This window comes from Marmota flaviventris, chromosome 10, assembly GCF_047511675.1.
Source record: "Marmota flaviventris isolate mMarFla1 chromosome 10, mMarFla1.hap1, whole genome shotgun sequence".
Classification (NCBI taxonomy): Eukaryota; Metazoa; Chordata; class Mammalia; order Rodentia; family Sciuridae; genus Marmota; species Marmota flaviventris.
Window position 1 is genome coordinate 104,678,821 of NC_092507.1, and position 18,196 is coordinate 104,697,016.

At 35.8% G+C, this 18,196-nt stretch overlaps 1 protein-coding gene and 1 pseudogene across 2 annotated transcripts in view; both read left to right on the top strand.

Moving 5' to 3' along the window:
- The window catches only part of Magi3 (membrane associated guanylate kinase, WW and PDZ domain containing 3), a 245,468-nt gene that overhangs the window by 45,098 nt on the left and 182,174 nt on the right, over positions 1-18,196 (top strand). The window lies entirely within an intron of this gene.
- LOC114096691 (PEST proteolytic signal-containing nuclear protein pseudogene) lies at positions 789-15,380 on the top strand (annotated as a pseudogene).

Genomic DNA, 18,196 nt, shown 5'->3' on the forward strand with positions numbered 1-18,196 from the left:
TATGTCTTGGCTACTTCAGAAGATTGCTCTACTGAAGGGGGATATTAACAGGCTATTGGATCAGGGTGTTTGGTAGTAGCTAGGTATTTAGGAGCCCTATAGACAGCCTCGAAACACTTACCTATTTGCATTTAGACAGTTACACGTAATAGAAGACGTAATGCTTGGGATGAAAGTTGGGGGGTAGGGGAAGAAAGGTGCTTTTAAAAAGAAAGAAGGAGAGAGAGATAGATTAGAGGAGAATGGAAAGAACAATAAAACTTGAAATGGGAAAGAAAGAATGAAGGAAAAGGGGAGAAAAGAACAAAGAGAGAAAAAAAAAGAAAAAATTGAAGTCTTAGAGATCCATTTTCTTCTCTTCCAGTAGGCGGAGCTGTGCCCTCCGAGCTGAGCTTCTGCCCTCTATGTGCTGACAGCAATCCCTGTAAGGCGGCTCCTGGGAGTTTCTCAGTCCTGTTAGTCCAGAGCCGTTTCACTTATCCGGCCCCTCCCCCCCGTTCCTCCTGCCAGCCAGCCAGCCAGGTCCTGTTCACCAGAGGCGGTTCCCCAAGGATCTGATTACACTTGCAGCCCCACCGCGTGTCCTATATCCCGAATGACTGAACACCCTCTCTGTCATTCATCTAAGCCCCAGTGCTGGGGTGGGGTGATCTGGGAACCAACAGTTTAATTTTTCCGGACACCTTTGGTGGGCACGCCCCCCGGAAACTGGCGGCTAAGACCTTGGGTGTCGCCGCTGGTGGTAAGGGAAGTTGGGGATCAGGAATCCCCTCTGCTTCCCTACAGACATGCCCCCGGAGAGATTCCCGAGGTTTCCTGGCTGCTTGTATCTGGAGGGGGTGGGAGTCACACACCTGCTAAATTGGATTTCGCTGGGAAGGAATTCCGTCGGCCGAACTCCGGTGATGTCACCTCTCTGCTATGGCGAGGCCCCAGGCTCCTTGCCGGAGTGTCCGAAGGGAGGGGTGGGACTGGTCTGTCTCTGGTTGGTTTTAGCTCCTGGTTCGCTGTTTCATGAAGGCTTGACTAGAGACCTGTTCGTAGAGTCCCTGCACCGCTCCTGCTGCGCTGCGCCTCGGAGGCTAGCCGCCCAGTCGCGGGGGCCACGGGCGGGCAGCCGACGGTCGCCGAGTCGTGCGGGCTGTCGGGTCTGGACCTCTGCGCCGCGTGGCGGAGATTTACTTGTCTGGGGCAAACTGTCACCTCCAAATATCCTACCAATTCCCGGCCGGTCTCTCTTCAGTGGAATTTTGCTAGGAGTTTCTCAGCAGGTCGAATCTAAGCGTCTCTCTGACCCCGTTATTGAGGAGGTACTGAAAGCGCTGCCTCCCCACTCGCCGCCATGTTGGATCCTTGGTCTGGATGTTTAAGTATTCATGAACTCTCGCCGTCAGGGTCGCGTGCGCCAGCGGGCTGAGCCCAGCAGAGAGCCCTTAAATGGTGTCTTTTGAACCATAAAAGCTTCACATTTTGATTAAGTTCAACATATCAATTTTTTCTCTTATCTTGTGCCTTTGGTGTCATAACTGAGACACTAGTTTTTCTGGCCTCCTGGTGTGATCCCCTTTCACTATTTCATAACCTGTTCCCTGTACTGATCCTTCACTCAATTAATTTACTTATCTGACCCTGGGGGACCTTTCCAGATTACAAAGATTTATACTAAATATATTTTTTTCCTAGTGGTTTATAATTTAGCACTTAAATTTGAGTTAACTTTTGTGTGTGATATGAAATAGGGGACTTAATTCAACCTGTTGCATGTAGATATATAATTGTCCCAGAGCCATTTATTGAAAGGACCATTTCTTTGAATCTAAATTCTTACTTGCAGACAACATATACTTGGATCTTGAATTTTTACCCAGTTTTACAATCTCCGTCTAAAACCCTTTAATTTTACCTTAGATACCTTTGACTTTGTACCTTTTTTTCTGTTGATGCTTCTACTCCCTTTATCTTTGTTAGGATTATCAGTGGCCTCCCAGGTGTTTTTTTGGCCTTGCGATGTGGATTTCCTTTCATTGTTGCCTAAGCTATTCTGAATATTGAGCACTACACTTAATTAATTTACTTGTCTGGCCCTGAAGGTCCTTTGAATTTGTAAATCCTGGCAAAAAATGTCATATTAAGGCTCCTGTTATTCTTCCAATTTAGTATTTCATTCATTAAACATTAACTGGGTTTCTATTGAGTAACAGGTACTGCTCAAAGCACCGAAGATAGAGTAGTGTATCATTAAGTTTTTGATGATTATCTCACCACCCTAAAATGTAATGATAAGAGCAATCACTTATTTACCTCATAATTTTGTAGGTTGACAATTTGTTCTGGGTTTAGTGCATGATTATTTTGGTCTTGACTGAGCTCACTTATGCATTTGTGGTCAGTAAAATAGTTCTGCTTTTAGGGATTGGCTGGCCATCAACGAGGGCAGTGGTTGGCAATCTGTGGCTGATTACCAGATAACCCCCAAGCTAAGAATGTTTACATTTTGAAGAGTTCTATTAAAAAACAAAAAACAAAGGAGAATAAATGACAAAAATCATATATCAAAACGTAAAGTTTTTACTATTTGTTCCTTTACGGAAAAAGTTGTCTGAGGCCAGGTATGGTGGCGCACATCTATAACCCCAGTGACTGGAGAGGCTGAGGTAAGAGATGGCAAGTTCAAGGCCAGCCTCAGCAATTTAGTGAGATGCCGTCCCAAAATAAAAAATGAGAAGGGCTGGGGATGTAGCTCAGTGGTAAGCCCCTGAGTTCAATCCCCAGTATTTGTGGGGTTAGGAGGAGAGGTGGGAAGAAAAAGAAAATGTCTGCTGATCTCCTAGGGGCAGTGAGAATGGCCCGGAATGTATGTCTCTCATTACAGTAGCCTAGAGAGGGCTTTCCACATGGCAGCAACAGGTTCTGAGAGAGAGGAAACATGCAACACCCTTGAGACTTAGACCTGGAACTGGCACAGCATTGCTTCTGCCACATTCTTCTGGCAAAAGCAAGTCATATAGACAGCTAAAATCCAAGGGATAGATAGAAGACTCCAATTTTTAGTGGGAATAGCTGCAGAATCACATTCAAGAAGTGTGGCTATAAATGGAAATGGGGAGATAAATTGTGGGTTTTTAAAAATATTTTTTAGTTGTAGATGGACACAATACCTTTATTTTATTTATTTATTTTTATGTGGTGCTGAGGATCAAACCCAGAGCCTCACATGTGCTAGGCAAGCGCTCTACTGCTGAGCCACAACCCCAGCCCAAATTGTGGTTATTTTTACAGTATACCATAAGTAGTAAAAACAGAGACACATATTCCTGCCTTTGTAGAGTGTACATTCTAGTGATACCAATACATTCTCATGTTTTGTTACATCACAAAATATGACCCATACTGCCTCAGTTGCATGTCTCTGAATTCTCTGATTCTTACTTTCAGTCACGTTTTAATGAGTACTGTTCCTCTACTTTCATTGAAGTGTCTGCATTTCTTGACAGTCTCCTCTGTACCTATACCTGTCTATGCTTTATAACCTACTGTGTTTTAGCACTGGTTAATGCTGAATTGTGATTATAAATTCTTATCTCCTCAGTAAATTATCAAAGACAAGGACCAATGTCTTACTTATTTCTATTTGACAAATGTTTATTGTATACCTACTGTGTATTAGGCACTGTGCTGAGTGCTAAAAGTAAATAAAATAGACAAGGAAGGATCTTGCATTCATTGGAATACATAAGTAATATTATTATTAATACTGCTATTTAGCAAAATCAGTATATTAAATTTTGTTTATTCATTTATTCAAATAATTCTTCATCTATGAGTCTTTTTGTGTGTGTGTGTGTTACAAGGGATTGAGCTCAGGGCCTCTGCTACTGAGCTATATGCCCAGCCCTCTTTAAAATGTTTTATTTTGAGATGAAATCTCACTAAGTTGCCCATGCTGATCTTGATCTTGCTATCTTTCTACCTCAGCCTCCCAAATAGCTGGGATTATAGGCATGTGGTGCTGGGTCCCTCCTGAATCCATAGGTCTTTTTATTTTCTAGTCTTGAAAAATTTTTATCGTTAATATATTCTTTTGATGTTGATAATTGCATCTTTGGTTATGCAATTTGTGTGTTTTGTAAGCTAAGCATATTAAGTCTTTATGATGAGATTCATATACTATTTTTTTGATTTTTATTATTATTATTTTTTTACTGTTTCCCCCTTGGTACTTTATCTCCAAGAACAGTATATCTTACATATTTTAGAATTCAGAGTTGAAGTTCTAAATTCTTTTTCCTTAAGGGAGATTAGATTTTAGTGTTCCGTATAGTGCCAAATACATAGTGAACATCTAAGCATTTGTTCATAGTAATAGCCCCTTTTGGCTTTTTGTTCCATTGAATTTCACCCAAGATAATTATTGTTGACTGACTTTTAAATAGCTAAATGAGTTCTTGACCCGCAGCATAATAAATGTAGTAACATTTTCCCCATTATGAACCCAATGATACCTGCTTTGTCTCTTCCCTCTCCATTTTACTCTTACAAACATTAATATACATTAATTTGGGAATATCTGCTTCACAATGGCTAACCTGCTCTATGTGAACTTTATGAATTGATGCCTACAGAAATGGAGCTAAGGGCAATTTAGAGAAGTGACTTATTATCTTTAAAGAATGGGGTTGGTATTTATCTCAATGGTAGAGAACTTGCCTAGCACGTACCAGGCCCTGTGTTTGATCCCCAGTACTGGGGGGGGGGGGAGGAGGTAGTATGATTTTTCTTAATATGTTATTATATAGTCACATCATTTGTTCATTCATTCTTGGTTCAGCCATTAATTTAATAAACATTTTTGAATGCTGACAATATTGTTTATTATATGTGCAAAAGGCTGTGATATAAAGAGAAATCATACATAGTTGATATGTGGGGGGATGCCTTTATTTTATACTTAAAATCTTTATTTAGCATTTGAAAAATTGAGAAGGCTAGAATATTAACATTTGTCAAATAGGAAAAGGGACCACAAAAAGAGCTGCAAGTATTTTGATGTTTCTTAGCATCTTATTTAACCATTCTGTAAAATGTAGCAAGTGAGATTCTGATATTTTAGATTGAAAGTTTGAGGCTGTAGATCTTTCATAAATGAAGAATATTTGGAGATGCTTATTGTATCTGGTTAATTACTGTAAATCTGTTAGAGTCTTGTAATAATGATTGTAGAAGAACATACACATACAAACGTGTTTCCATCTTATAACAGGTTATATCAGATGTACTACCTAAGCAGTTACAAATGTTTTTTTTTTTTTCCTTAAACTTTTTAGTTGTAGATGGACACAACACATTTATTTATTTGATTTTTTTTTTTTTTAATGTGGTGCTAAAGATTGAACTCAGTGTTAGGCAAGTGCTCTACCACTGAGCTACAATGCCAGCCCCAATTGTTAGATTTCTTATACAATAATGTAAATTATTCTAATTGCAGATTTAGGAAAGTTATAATGTGATAGCAGGAAAGGGTTGAGTAACAATCATTCTCTCATTAACCTCTTTACAGTTTAAGTGTGTAATAAGGAAATTTAATCTTATATAAGTGAAATCATGTGATTGCCTTCTATGTTGTAAATATTTTTATGTATAGAAGACCAGTTTAAGAAATGAAAGCAAAATGAGGTAAAAATAGATTTTTCTAATGGTCAGTTGGTTTGTAAGAATGATGAACTAGCTAACAAGCCTACAGGACTTTTAGTCTTTTTATTTAAACAAGACTAACAGATGAATCTGTAGATCAGCAAGAAGGTTTAAAGTATTTAAACATCCAAAGTGAGACCATTTGGGGGATAATTTTTCATTCGTTTAAAATGGAAAGGATATTATTTAACTGTTAAGCTGGGTAAAGCTAATAGTTAAATGGCAGGGGATGCTTATTGCTATTTTTTTTTCTGACTTGGTGCTTCTTTACAAATGTCATAAACATCATGTTTTGTTGATATTGTTGAAGCACTTTGGGAAATGGTTGTAGCTGCACAACTTGCGTTGTTAAAATCATTTTTTAAAAAATGCAAATCTTATTTATTACTAAAAGCAGTCTAAAGAAAGTCACTTAAAAGGCCCATTTCTGGGCCGGGCTTGTGGTTCAGTGGTAGAGAGGTTGCTGAGCATGTGTGAAGCACTGGGTTCGATCCTGGCACCACATTAAAAAAAGAAAAAAAAAGGCGCATTTTCATTTTGTACTACAGAAGTTCATAGACTCAAAACTATCTCTTAGAAAGGCATTAACTATGTATTGTTCTGTGTATTTATTTTGGCTAGATGAATTAGATTCTGTGTATTATTCATTTTCTGTTCTTTTTGTGTGTGAGCAGTGTGTGTGCCTAAATTATGTATGGGAAGGAGTGCATAAGTTCCACCCCCACCCACACAACTTTTCAACATCTATGAAGATTGTATGTTTATTAATAAAGAAGACGTCAAAAAGGGGGATGTAGCTTAGTAGCAGGACACCTCTCTAGCAAGCACAAGGCCCTGGGTTCACTCCCCAGTACCACAAAATAATAAAGAAGATATCATGTTAGAATAAAATTAATATTGTACCAGATATTTTAAGGCTGTTTTAAAAAGAGGTAATTAAAAGTAATAACCTTAAAAAAGATTTTTTTAATCTTCCTCATTTCTACTCCTATGCTTAGACTAGTTTTTACCTACTGCTGTTTAATACTAGTATTGTTTAAATTTTAATACTCTTTTGCAATCTTTTTCTTTTCCCTTGCTCTCAAAACAGACATGGAACTAAACTCAATCTTATCTATTAATATTTAATAAGAATAAAGTTGGAATTAGAACAAGCACATGTTACCTTTTAAACTGATTACTATTTCAGTCATTCGTAACTAATTAAATACCTTGAGTTTTCTGGACCCTTTTTTCTTTCTTGCCTATCTCATTAGCTTGTGATTAATTTGTTTTTTGGTCTTTTTTCTGCTAGATAATAGAAAAGGAAAAAAGGTAGTACATAAATAAGGATTACTTAATGATTTTCCATTCACTTATTCATTATTTAACTATGTTTGCCACTGGCAGAAATATTTCTCCAACTACCTTTGTATGCATTGAATAATACATTACAGTTTTAAATCATATATTTAGTTACTCCCTCAGTCCAAAAGCACATGGAATTAATCTTATTTCTGCTCATATGTTAGAGCACCATAGTTACACTTCAGAAGCTAAGAGACTGGTCTTATTTCCTCCGTTTATACTGTTGATTGTTCACAATATTTTTCCAATATATCCCTGCAACGCTCACTGGCAACCATTCTTTTTAAGTAAGAGTTTTTATAATCTCTTCCTTGTCTAAATCTCTGGCCCCTTCTCTTGTTACTCCCATTGTTAGCTCCAACCATACCTAATTTCAGTTTCTCTTCCCTCTGTTCCCTCTACTGAGAGCATTAATTCTGCTGTTGCCTCCTTCCTTTCTTATCACCTGGCAAGGTCTTTCAAGCCTCTTCAAGAGGTTGTTTCCTGGAGTCAGTTCATGACACTTTGTTTTCTCTGTAGCATCCTGTGTGTACTTCTTAAGATTTCTATATTGACTGTCACCTCACTTGATGATGGGCTTTTTGAGAACCTAAAGGAATCTTTTCTCTGTTTTCTGCTTTGCATAGATCACTCGAATGTGAGAATGGAAAGGGGAAAGAAAACTGAAGTTTGAATGTCCTTTATGTGCTAGGGAATGTGCTTATTACTTCTAGACACAATTGAATTTGTTAAATTGCCACAATAATTTCTCAAGAGCATGCTATCATATTATTATATATGATTACATATAATTATCTTCTTACAGTCAGAAAACTGAAGTTAAATAATTTGTTCAGTTGCTACGTAAGAGCTGGGACTAGAACCCAGGCCTCTTTTACTATTTCACTTTGCCATACTGCTTCCTTAACTATATAGATGTAGGGCTGGGGTATGGCTCAGTGGTAGAGTGTTTCCTAGTATGCTTACAAGGCCCTGGATCCAATTCCCAGCACTGTAAAAACAAAATTTAAAAAACCCATATAAATGTAAAAACTGGTGATGATGAGTTATAGTATAATATAAAGAACATGAACTTTGACATTAATATAGATGTGGGTTTGCATTCTAGTTTGCTATTTAACTAACCGTTGGCAAGTGTCTTAATATCTGTATTGTCCGTTTTCCCTTTTAAACATGTGGTTAATGTCATTATGAGTTTCAGAGGATTGCTGTGAGAATTAAATAAAATAATGTATGTAGAGGATTTTGTGCAGTGCTGGGCACATAATATGTGCTGTATAGATGGTAGTTTTATCAGGTAAGAACACAGATAGCAGGCTGGGGTTGTGGCTCAGTGGTAGAGCACTTCCCTAGCGCGTGTGAGGCACTGGGCTTGATTCTCAGCACCACCGTATATAAAAAATAAAATAAAGGCCCATTGACAACTAAAAATGTATTAAAAAAAAAAAAAAGCAAGCAAGCAAGAAAGCCAGCCAGAAGAGTACATATATCTACAAGCAACAGAATAACTGCTAACTGGCATAAACAAAAATTTTTTATGGCTCCACTTAGATTTATTTTCTTCTTCTTTCTCACAGTCATATTTGTGGAGTTGCAGGTATTATGTCCCAAACTAGGAAGGAAGGGATAGTGTCAGCCACATCTATATCTTTTATTAGAACAACCTTTTTGTGAAGTCCTCCTTTCAGTTGCATAGACTACTGTAATAGCTTAACTGCTCTTCTAACTAGTCTTCCCATTATCCAAGCTTTCAAGAAAAGGACCGGGAAAGTAGAGAACAGGTGGTTGAGATTAAACCAAGTCATCCTTCTTCCTCATATAAAGTTAGAGATATTATGAGAGAAATGTCTTCCACAGTAATGGTGGTGGTGGATGATTCTAAGTGATGACAGTGCTGAAAACTGTCACAGAGTATACTTATGATTTCATAGTCTAAAGCAGTTAATAAGAAAGTGCTATGTATTATTTTAATCCATATCAAGTAAAAACTAAGAGTAAATCAACTATGTTCTTATGATGTTTAAATGCTAACAATTTGTGAAATTGACTTTTCAGACATTTTCCTATCTTATTGGCTTAAGAATGCTGGAAAAAAAAAAAAAAAAAGTCACTGCTGCTGCTTCTGACTGTCCTCTCTCCCTAGACAACAAAAACCAGGTAGACAGCAACCACATAGCACAATACCACCTCCTAACACTGCTGGAGTCTTTCTGAGCTTGTTGGCTGCTATTGTTTGTTTGTTTGCTTTGTTTTGTTTAAAGATCTACAGCTTCGGCATTCAAAGTTGATATATTTTTTTTTTTTTGGTACTGGGAATTGAACCCAGGGACACTCTACACTGAGCTACATCCCTAACCCTTTTTATTTTTTTTACTTTGAGGCAGATTTTCACTAAGTTGCAGACCTCAAACTTGTGATCCTCCTGCCTCAGTCTCCAAGTTCTTGGATTACAGGCATACAAAGTTATATAATTTTTAAGGCTACTTCTTCCCTGTTGTTGCCTGTTTGGGATCTCCTCTAATACCCTTATTGAACTTGGTGAAAGCAATGGGATCTGTGGTACTGCCTCCTACTACCCAGATTCCTATTATCAGAACTTTCCACAATAACTAGATATTCTGCCTTCTTATCCTTTTGATTTTTGGCGATTGGGAGAGAAAAGGGAAACTGAACTGTGGAGCTCTTGCTGCTTTGCCAGTGATTGAGAGGTAATGTTATTCAAATGCTTATTTGGATTCTGGAATACATTTCATCATAGAAGCAGTGGTATAAAGGATGTTTGGATTGTATACTATTATTACTCTTCTAGTTCGACTATATTTTGGCTTTTGAGGACTGGCCTGAAATCTAATTACCCTTACACATTTTTTCTCATTGGGAAATACCTTATGACTCCAACCAAATCTGAAAACAAGCCTTTGGAGAAAGATGTATCATGAATTGAATTGACCTATAATTAGGGTTTCACTTTTCTGTACCTAGGTAGAATATTGGACTAACACATACTGATCCAAAGAGAAAAAGCAGGAGAAGCCAAGGACGTAGATAATTCATTGCCCGATTAATTAGTTCCTTTATAATAAAAAGTCAAGAAAACACACACACACACACACACAATCTGAGTCTTGGCTGCAGAAAGAAGTATGCTTTTTGTTTTTGTTTTGTTTTTTTGGTAACGGGGATTGAACTCAGGTGCCTTCAACCACTGAGCCTCATTCCCAGCCCTATTTTGTATTTTATTTAGAGACAGGGTATCACTGAGTTACTTAGCACCTTGCTGTTGCTGAGGGAGGCTTTGAACTTTCAATCTTCCTGCCTCAGCCTCCAGAACCACTGGGATTTCAGGCATGTGCCACAGTGCCCGGCAAGAAGTATGCTCTTTTCTATGGATACTTCCATACTTCTCTTTTCTTTTTAATATTACCATATTTTCCATTATGTTTTCATTGAGATAACTTAAAGATATTCATGTAGAGATAGCATCTGAGTCTTGCATGACTCTTCCTGAATTTTATTCTCTAGCTCAACTATATTGTTCTGTAGATTGATTTTTTTATTGTTTTAGAATTTTTAATATTTATTTTTTAGTTTTCGGCGACACAACATCTTTGTTTGTATGTGGTGCTGAGGATCGAACCCAGGCCACACGCATGCCAGGCGAGCACGCTACCACTTGAGCCACATCCCTAGCCCTATAGATTGATGTTAATGCTAGATTTTCTAGATCCTTAGATTCACTAAATGATTTTTAATCATTCAGAGGCCACTGATAATCTATGCAGTAATAATAAACATAATGATGATTGTAAGTTCAGCTTCCAAATATTGAAAGGGAGCATATAAACTTTACTGTGACAACTTTTAGAAATTGTTTTGAAATAAACGAAGAAAAGAAAGAAGATACATTGCAAAGCAGATGTTGTATGACTAAAGTACCCAGCTGTGTGCTAACAAAATGAATCTCCGTGCCGATTAGTTAACAATTCTTTGGCAGTCAGAGGCATATGTAAAGCAATAAACACAGCGTGGGGAAATTTAAAAAAAAAAAATTAAAAGCATTTTCTAAGCCTAAAACATTGGCACTGTCTAGTCTACCATCTGTATTATTGAAACATTGATTTTATTGTAAGTCATACCAAGGTCACTTTAAAAAATTGGTTAACCCATTAAAGTCTTCCTTCTCAAAGATTTGCATCAATTTAGTAAAAAATGTTATGATAGCAAAATAAATTCGGGTTGGTGTAACATAAATCTAATTTTATATTAGCTTTTTTGTGGGTCATGAAATAGTTTTTGTTTAAGGAATTCTTTTGAATTCCTTCAGGTCAAATCTATTAATTATTTAAAAAATTTCTATTGAAATACTTCTTTGCCAGATTTAGATGAATGACCGACTCACTACAAAGTATAACACCACTGACCCTATTGTTATGGTCTTCTGTCAGAGGGGATAGGGCTTTCTCTAAGTTTTTCCTCTTTGATGAAATATGAGGTTAAGCATTTAGGGATGGCCTACTTTGGCTAAAAGTTCACTTTTCAGTACTTAAAATAATCTTCCTTTCCACTTTTCCTGATAGCACGCAAAATTGAAAAATTTATACCCAGAGATTGTTTCTATATGCTACATCAGCTCTTTGTAATTGGTTTCTTTTGGTTGGACAGTTTTCTCCCTTGGTATTTAGAAATGTTGCAAACTATAACATGTGATTTTCTTGGCAATATAATGAAATCATCTCCCTCTATCAGAGGGAAGGAGGGAAGAAGTGCCAGGGAGTGATATTGGCCCCAATATATTGTTATATTGTGTATTGTGTGCATGCCCAAATATATAACAACAAATCCCATCAGTATGTACAACTGTAATGCACCAATAAAAAAATGTGGTTAAAAAACAAAAACTTGATAGAAATCAGGGCCAATATAGTTTGCCTGAAAATGAAAACTATGATTAAGTACTTATTAATGAGTGATTATGATTAAATTAGGCTGCAGAAAACTTGATAGGCTTTTGTATTTATTATTCCTTTATTAATAATTTGTAATACATTGAAAACATACTTTCATTTTGATTTAACAACTTGTATGGAGATAGAAGTTCTTATAATACTATCGATCAACAAAGATTTTTTTCATTAGAGTGTTCAAATTTCTTTATATATGATTTATTTCTTAACTAAAACCTAAGATTCTGAGTTCCTTGGCATCCTGCATAATTTATTTATCATTCTGCTTATGGTATCTACAAAATTTTTGGTTTATTAGCTGGCCTTGTTTTTGTCTACATAGCTTTGCTTCTGATTAAAGTTGATTTTTTTTTTTTTTTTTGCATAGAATATAGTGTTGTTGAGGACCAGGTAGAAACTTTATTTTGGTTAAATATCATTCTGGCAGTATCTATGGCCCTTATATAGGAAGTGCATAGAAAGAAAGAGCTGCCTTCAGTGAAAGGTGTAGATTATAGAAAGAAAAAGGAGCACTAGGGATGTAGCTCAGTGGTACAGCACTTGCCTAGAATGTGCAAGGTCCTGGGTTTAATCCCCAGTACTGCAAAAAAGAAATAAAACGACTGAGATGAAAACAAGAGTCATTATTGGCATTTACTATAGGTTCTTCTAGATATTCTACTAATTCATACAATAATTTTATGATTTCGGATCTTACAGAAGATTACAGAAAAGAAGTTTCTTATAATGATTATTATATAATTATATTTACTTTTCAAAATTTAGAAAATAAGTGTTAATTGGATTTGTGTAGTACAATATTTCAAAAAATGTTTACTTGATTAGAAACCATAATTTAAAAATTATCATTAAAAACAAATTTTCATAATTCAAATTTGTCATATCATAATTAAAGAGGTAACCCTACCCATGGAAGGCATTGGAGTTTTTACAGATTTTTGTAATTTATTTTGAAGAAGGAACTTTAATATTTGTTGAAAGTCTTTATTATACTGTTGCCACTAATTATTTATTGACCCTTATTGTCATTGTCTTTTGTCAGAAGGGGCAGGGCTTAGCATTAAATTTCTTTAAATTTGTAACCCAGTAATTTCAAATATGCTTTCGAAAGGATGGGGATTGTATTAACATTTTTCCATTACTATAATGACTATCTTAAGTTCTAGGTAATACTGCTTCCTCTATATGCAGTCGTCAAGTACTGTTGATTCTAAGTATGACTTGAGAGTCTATACCCACTCATTCTTCCCCTGACGTTATTTTAAGTCTAGATTCCTGATCATTCTTTTTTACATTTTTCTAAAGATGTTGATGGACTTTTATTTTATTCATTTATTTATATGTGGTACTGAGAATTGAACTCAGTGCCTCGCACATGCTAGGCAAGCGTTCTACCATTAAGCTACAACCCCAGCCTGATTCTTGATCATTCTTGTCTTGACTATTGTGTTAACCTCTAGCTTGTCTCCCTGTGCCTAGTTTTATCTGACACAGTAGATGGCTCAGGTTGTTTATTGGTTTACCTCATTACCTATATGTCAAAATATAAGATTTTCTATATTTATAATCTGTCTCCAGTTTATATTACCTGCTTACCCCAATGTTGTATTATATTGTAAATTCTTTGAGTATGGGAGCTAACATTTTTTAAATTTCTCAGTATATTGTGGATATGGTAACTGCTCAATAGTGGTTATTGACCTAATGAGGTAGACTTAGGCAGATGGCAGGTTTTGTCTTAGTAATTCAGAATACTCTTGTAGAATTAAAATGAATTACTGTGTTGTAATAGTAATAAGATTATTTTAATAGGTTAAATAATTCAAATATTATTAGTTTAGCATAGTAATAATTCATATAGCCATCTAGTTCTATTAACATGAATTAAGAAAAATTTAAGATGTTTTATGTAATTGTTCTGAGTGCCTGTAGAACTATTTTCTCTCCCTACAATGGAGTTAATGGAATCAAGCAAGTGCATACTCTAGGTTTTGGATATTTATTGTGAGATAGAATAAAAATTAGGAGATTTTAAGTGTATACTTGAGGTGAATTATTGGCACAGATAACCAACTATAACTGAATAAACAAAACCCAGAAAACCTTGAGGGAAGGCTATTATTGATTTCCAGGTTAACAACATTATTAGTTTCAAATGTCTAGTTATAAACACAAGAATTACAAGGTATGCAAAGATATAGTAAAATATGGTTCATTAAAAGGAAAAAAAATAGATCAACACAATCAGTCTCTGAAAAAGACTGAATAGCAGATCTAAAATAATTCAAGTGAACAGAGTTTAAGCGATCTGTAAGTAGACCAACATATATATTGCGAAGAGTCCCTGTAAGAAAATAGAGGGGAAGAGAAACTATCTGAAGGAATGATGACTAAAAACTATGATAAAAGATATGAATATCAACATCCAAAAAGCTCAACAGATTCTAAGTAGTATAAATTCTGAAAGACCCAGACCAAGACACATTATAAGCATGCTTTGAAAGACCAGAGTGTTTTGAAAGCAGCAAGATAGAAACAACTTGTCACATGCAAGGGGGTTCTTAATAAGATTTTCAGTAGATTTCTCATCTGAAGGTTGTGGGTTGACATATTCAAAGGCTAAAAGGAAAAAACCAAGAGTCCTGTATCCAACAGAACTGCCCTTCATAGTGAAGGAGAAATTAAGATGTTCTCAGTTAAACAAAAATGGAGGGATTTCATTTTCACCCGACCTGCTCTGTAAGAAATGCTCCAGGGAGTTCACAAGGTGACATGAAAGAACACTAGATAGTAACCCACAGCCATTTGATAAAATAAAGGTCTCAAAGGTAAATACATGAGGGGAGGCCACGGTGGGAAAATGGCGGGGGGAAGGCAGGAGTGGAGAAGCCTGAGAAGCCGCAGTGAGGACCTGAAGAAGAAGCAGAAAAACCTGTGAAAACGAAGATTGTTTCTTCCAGCCATGGAGGGGAAGTTCCAGTCCTAGAGCTGAGAAGCTATCAGCTGAAGAAGAAGCTGCAGACCTCCCAGCAAAGCCTCCAAAGATCTTCAAGTTTGGATTTGCTTTGGTAGTCAGACGACTAGGAAAGCATCAGCCACATCCACCAAACATGGGTCAGGTAAGCCCAAGGAAACTGTCCAACACTTATTCCAAAAACCCTTTCAGTAGCAGTGGCTTTTAATGAAGATGAAGATAGTGAACCAGAGGAAATGCCTCCGGAAGCAAAGACGAGGATGAAGGATATAGGAAGGGATACACCAATCTCAGCTGGACCATACTCCTTCAGTAAAGGAAAACGTGGGTTTTCTGATAACCAGAAGCTGTGAGAATGAAATACAGAATCTCATCTTGGAAATGTCCGTGACCAAGACAATTAAATGTTGTGTTTGAAATTGGGGTGTTGGGTGGGTATAAAGTTAAAAGGAACAGTTTATTTTTTAAAGAATGGTATAAGAATGTTTGGAACCGCTTTCTTCTTCTTTTTTTTAAAGATTGAGTGTTACACTAATAATGAGAGTTTGAAATTAGAGGTAATTTGTTTTATATACAGATTTCAAGACGTTTGCTAATTTTGTAATTTCATATGATTATTTTTCAAAGGTTACAGATAACAAATCAGAAATGGCACCTTTTTAAAGAATTGCATATTTTTTAGGCACAACTATTAGCACACTAAGAGGGAAACAATAATTTACTATTTTTTTTTTTTAATTGCAAGCAGTACTTTCCTAACTCCCTCATTACCTAAACTGTCTGGCTCCCCAGAACAGCCTTATAGAGAGAGAGGAAGTATTGTACTTAGAGGAAAATGTTACTGGACGGTTGACTGAAAATAAATTTGGATAAAATTAAAATACAGCTTTTATTTTTTCCTTATGGGCATTTGTTTTGTTTCAAGTCATCATATACTAGGTAATGGCACTGCTGTCAGTAGATATAGACACTTAGCTCTTAAATTAAAAAAAAAATTATGTGAAGTATCTAGTATTTGAAATAGCGCACTCACCTTAAGGTCTTGTCTGCCTTCATTAGCTTTCAAAGAGCAACATTTGCTACCAAAGTAAATCGATATTCTGAATGTGCTTCTCTTGGTTTTTATTTGTAGCTAGTTCCTGTAAGTATGTCCACCAGAACTTAAGGCAAATCATAGATAAGCTGTTTTTTTAAAAATACAGACCACCACCAAAAATTTAAATGTACATACTACTTAAGCATTTGGCTTGTTTTTATATTTTAAAATGTGTAAACACCAAAAGAGAGAAAGAGAAAAATTAACGTATGAAGACAGAAAGCGAGAAGATGCACTTTCTGTAACTTTTTGTCTGAGCATTTAAGTCACTAACTTGTTAAATCCAATTTAAATTGAACTCACTACAGTGTTTCTTTTTTTTTTTTATTGGTTGTTCAAAACATTACAAAGCTCATGACATATCATCTTTCATACATTTGATTCAAGTGGGTTATGAACTCCCATTTTTACCCCAAATACAAGTACTGCAGTGTTTTTTATTGATGCAATTATATGGTTTATTTAAGTATATACATACTGACCAGTGTCTTCTAAAAAGCACATTTTTAGGAACTAAAAGTAGAAGAAAAGAAAATGTATTTCAAAACATTTTCCCACCACATATACTGTTAGATTTATGTATTCTAGGGTGTTTGCTTTGTAGTTTTGTATTGTATATGTACATTATTATTTTTTTTTTAATTAAGGGTGACTCTTTTTTTTTTTTTTTTAGTTGTCGATGGACCTTTATTTATTTATTTATTTATATGAGGTGCTGAGAATCTAACCCAGTGCCTCACACAAGCTAGGCAAGCACTCTACCACTGAGCCACAACCCCAGCCCTGGACATTATTTATTTATTTATTTTTTAGTTGTAGATGGATACAACCTTTATCTTATTTCTTTATTTTTATGTGATGCAGAGGATCGAAACCAGGGCCTCACACATGTGGGGCAAGCACTCTACTGCTGAGCCATTACCCCAGCCCCAAGGACATTATTTTTTAATGTGACAATTAAACACATCTTTAAGAGCATAGTCACGGACAACAAAAACATGCTATAGCTATTTCCTTGAAAATTCCTACAATGTTAAATTTGGAGGCAGCTTCAGACTATTTTATTGGTGGTAATTACTCACTGAGCTCTTTTAATAGGTAGTAACTCCAAAGTAGTAGCCTGTGTATATTCCTAACATATGTTCACTTGTGTTTAAGTTTAGAAAAAGCCCCAAGTAAAATAATGGAAATGTATATAGAACTATTAGTTCTTATATGATTTAATTATATCGAGATACATGAATTTAATGTACTTTTATGTAGGCAAACTATCCATTTTGTCCATTTTACTGTTTGTTAAAATAACATCTCTCTCCTACATACTCTTTTCTTGACCCAAGTGAAAAATTAACCTAAGGTCAAGATGAGGAGAGAGAAACAACTGAGATAAATGTCTTTATTACAATAACAATAAATTTTGTCAAACTCAAAAAAAGGTAAAAAGTAAATACATGGGCAATTATAAAAGTATTACTATAAAAATATTTTATAATTCTACTTTTTATTTTCTACATGATTGGTGTTTAATAATTTAAAAAATTATTAGTCTGAAAGCTAGTACTATTGTCACTTTTCTACAACATTTTAGAGCATAATATATTTAAAAGAATTATTAGTTTGTTTTGTGACACATAGTATGTTAAGATATAATTTTGTGACATTAATAAGTAAAAGGGGTAAGGATGGAGCTGTTAAGGGAGCTGAGTTTTTGTGTATTTATTTATTTATTTATTTATTTTTGGTGGGGGTTGCTAGAGATTGAATTCAGGGACACTCAACCACTGAGCCACATCTCCAGCCCTATTTTATATTTTATTTTGAGACAGGGTTTCACTGAGTTGCTATGTGCTTCACCATTGCTGAGGCTGGTCTTTGAACTCGCGATTCTCCTGTCTCAGCCTCCCCAGCCGCTGGGATTACAGGCATGGCCCACTGCGCCTGATGTGAAAGTAAATCTGCTTTCTTTCTTTTTTTTTGTAGTGCAATGGATTGAACCTAGGGCTTTGTTCATGTGAAGCAAGCACTCTATCAACTGAGCTATATCCCCAGCCCCAGAATGTTTTAACTTTTGAGTTGTTTTCATTTTGGGACTGTAATGTTCAGTGTTGCTGTGAACAGTAGTAT